Here is a 2535-nt window from a genome sequence, read left to right as displayed (position 1 = left end):
TGATTGTCTGGAAAGCTCTTTATCACTCCTTCAATTTTAATTGATAGCCTCGCTGGGTAGAGTAGTCTTGGTTATAAGTTCTTGTTTTTCATCACTTTGATTGTTTTGTGCCAGACTCTTCTGGCCGGCAGAGTTTCTGTTGAGAAATCAGCTGACAATCTTATGGGCGCTCCCTTGTAGGTAATTAGCTGCATTTCTGTTGGTGCCTTTAAGATTCTCTTTGTCTTTAACCTGTGGCGTTTTAATGATGATGTGTCTTGGTGTGGGTCTGTTTGGATTCTTCTTATTTGGGACTCTTTGCGCTTCCTGAACCTGTCTGTCTATTTCCTTCACCAGGTAGGGAAGTTTTTTGTCGTTATTTCTTTAAATAAGTGCTCAGTCCCTCGCTCTCTCTCTTCTCTTTCTGGTACCCCAGATGTGGATATTGGCACGCTCGGTGTTGTTCCAGAGGTCTCTCAAACTTTTCTTTTCTTTTCTTTCTGCTGCCCCCGCAATTGGATGTTTTGGCTACCTTGTATTCCAACTTGCTGATTGGATACTCTACTTCATCTAATCTACTGTTGATTTCTTCTAGTATATTCTTCATTTTGTTATTGCATTCATTTCTGACTGTTCATTTCTGACTGGTTCTTTTTGTTTTCTATGTACTTTTTAATGCTTACTATCTCTCCGTTGAAGTCCTCAGTGAGATCATCTGTTCTCCCCATAAGTTCATTGAGCATCTTTATAACCAGCGTTTTGAAATCTGTCTCTGGTAGGTTGCTTGCTTCTATTTTGTTTAGTTTTTTTTTTTTTCCTGGAATTTTCTCCTGTTGTTTCATTTGTGACATGTTTCTCTGTTTTCTCATTTTAATTGCCTCTCTGTTTGTTTCCACATATTAGGAAGATTTGTTCTGTGTCTCAGCTTTGGCCAAGGTGGCCTTATGAACTAGGTGTCCTGCATGGCCTAGCGATTGGCCCGGTCTCCCCAGTCACTTTGGCCGGGAGCTCCGGCTGTGTTCCTTGTGTGGGTTGTGTGTGTTCTCCTGTTGTAGCTAAGCCTCGATTGCTGTTAGCATGTCAGCGAGTGGGATTAACTCTCAGGCTGACTGGCTGTGGGGATTGGCCATGCCCACAACGTATGAGCTGTTGTATAGGGGCTGACCCCACAGAGTAGGATTCACCTCAACAGGTTTGTGTACCTGTTGAGACCACCCTTTGGGTGTGCCACTTATGAGGTTAGTCAAGTGGTGCTGTATTGTGGTGTGTCAGTTCTGTGGCCCCTTAGGAAGGTCTCCCGTGTAGGCCAAGGTCAGCCACTGCCTTTGATTGCTGGAGGCCACCTGGTAGGAGCTACAAAGCAACCCATGGATGGGTGCTGCCTATGCTGGATCTGGAGGCAGGTGGAAGAGATCACACTGTGAGCTGAGGTCAGTTACTCACTGTACTAGGCCTGGGGCAGGTCAGCAGAAGAAGCAGTGTGCCTCAAGGCCTGGGGCTGCCTGCCAGCTGCCTGCATGACTCCGCAGCTATAAGAGCTTTTGGGTGGTTTGTGAGTTGGCTGGGTGAGGGGACCCCAGGAAGTCACTGGGGTAAAGCGAGCAGATTTCACTCGGCCATTGCAGATTCAGGTTTCATGCCAGTGCTGAATCTGTGGATCCCTGTAAAAGTCTCAGATTGCAGCAAAGCCAGCCATTACTTGCCTCGGGCCCACAGACCCCTGGGATCTGCCCAAGAGACACTGTAGCTTGGGCTGGCACCAGCGACCTGCCACCAAAGGTCTCATCCGAAATGTGCAGGCCACACACTGGCCAGTGAGCTGAGGGCTGCTGCCTGCCAAAGAAGGTGGGCTCAGGGAAGGGGTGGGGCAACAGGCTGGCCGCAGCGGGTAATTTATGGGCTGAATGGGCGGGGTGCCAGGGGGACAAAGGGTGGGGCGGCCGATCTCACTGTCCAATGCAGCTTCAGAGTTGGCCATGGGGGCGGGTTCAACGCAGGCAAGATGGTGCCCTTCCATACCTGCCCTGAGGGGGCCGACAACGGAGCCGTGGTGGCTGTCCCTCCAGCCCCTGCCTTGACGCCTCACAACTCAGCCTTTCCCTGTGTGTCCCTGGTGCCTCCAGAGCCGTTGTCCCTCCGTAGCGCCCAGGGTGAGTGTCTGCAAGCGAGCGGGCCTGTGCGCAGGCCCTTTAACGGGGCACCTGGGTTCCCAGGTTCCTTTCGTCTCACTATAATGGTCCCCACTGGGCTTTACAGTCAGATTTGTGGGAACTCCTCTTCCCAGGACTGGAGTCCTGGGCCGGGGCGCCCCCGAGTGCGGCTGGACCCCCGACTCTGCAGCCGCGTCCTCCCTCTCCGTGCTTGGCTGCCACGTGTGGGTGCGGGACGGGCCTGCTCACGCCTCCGCCCCTCCTGCCGGTCTCGTTGTGGCTTTTTCTTTATGTCCTCAGATGTATGTGTTATGACCAGCCAGACTTCAGTCAGTTCTCCACGTTGCCTGTTGTATAATTGGTTGTAATTTTAATGTGGTCGTGGGAAGAGGTGAACCCAGCGTTT

Source organism: Pteropus vampyrus, unplaced genomic scaffold (genome assembly GCF_000151845.1).
Source record: "Pteropus vampyrus isolate Shadow unplaced genomic scaffold, Pvam_2.0 Scaffold761, whole genome shotgun sequence".
NCBI lineage: Eukaryota > Metazoa > Chordata > Mammalia > Chiroptera > Pteropodidae > Pteropus > Pteropus vampyrus.
Note: the sequence above shows the minus strand (reverse complement) of the source record.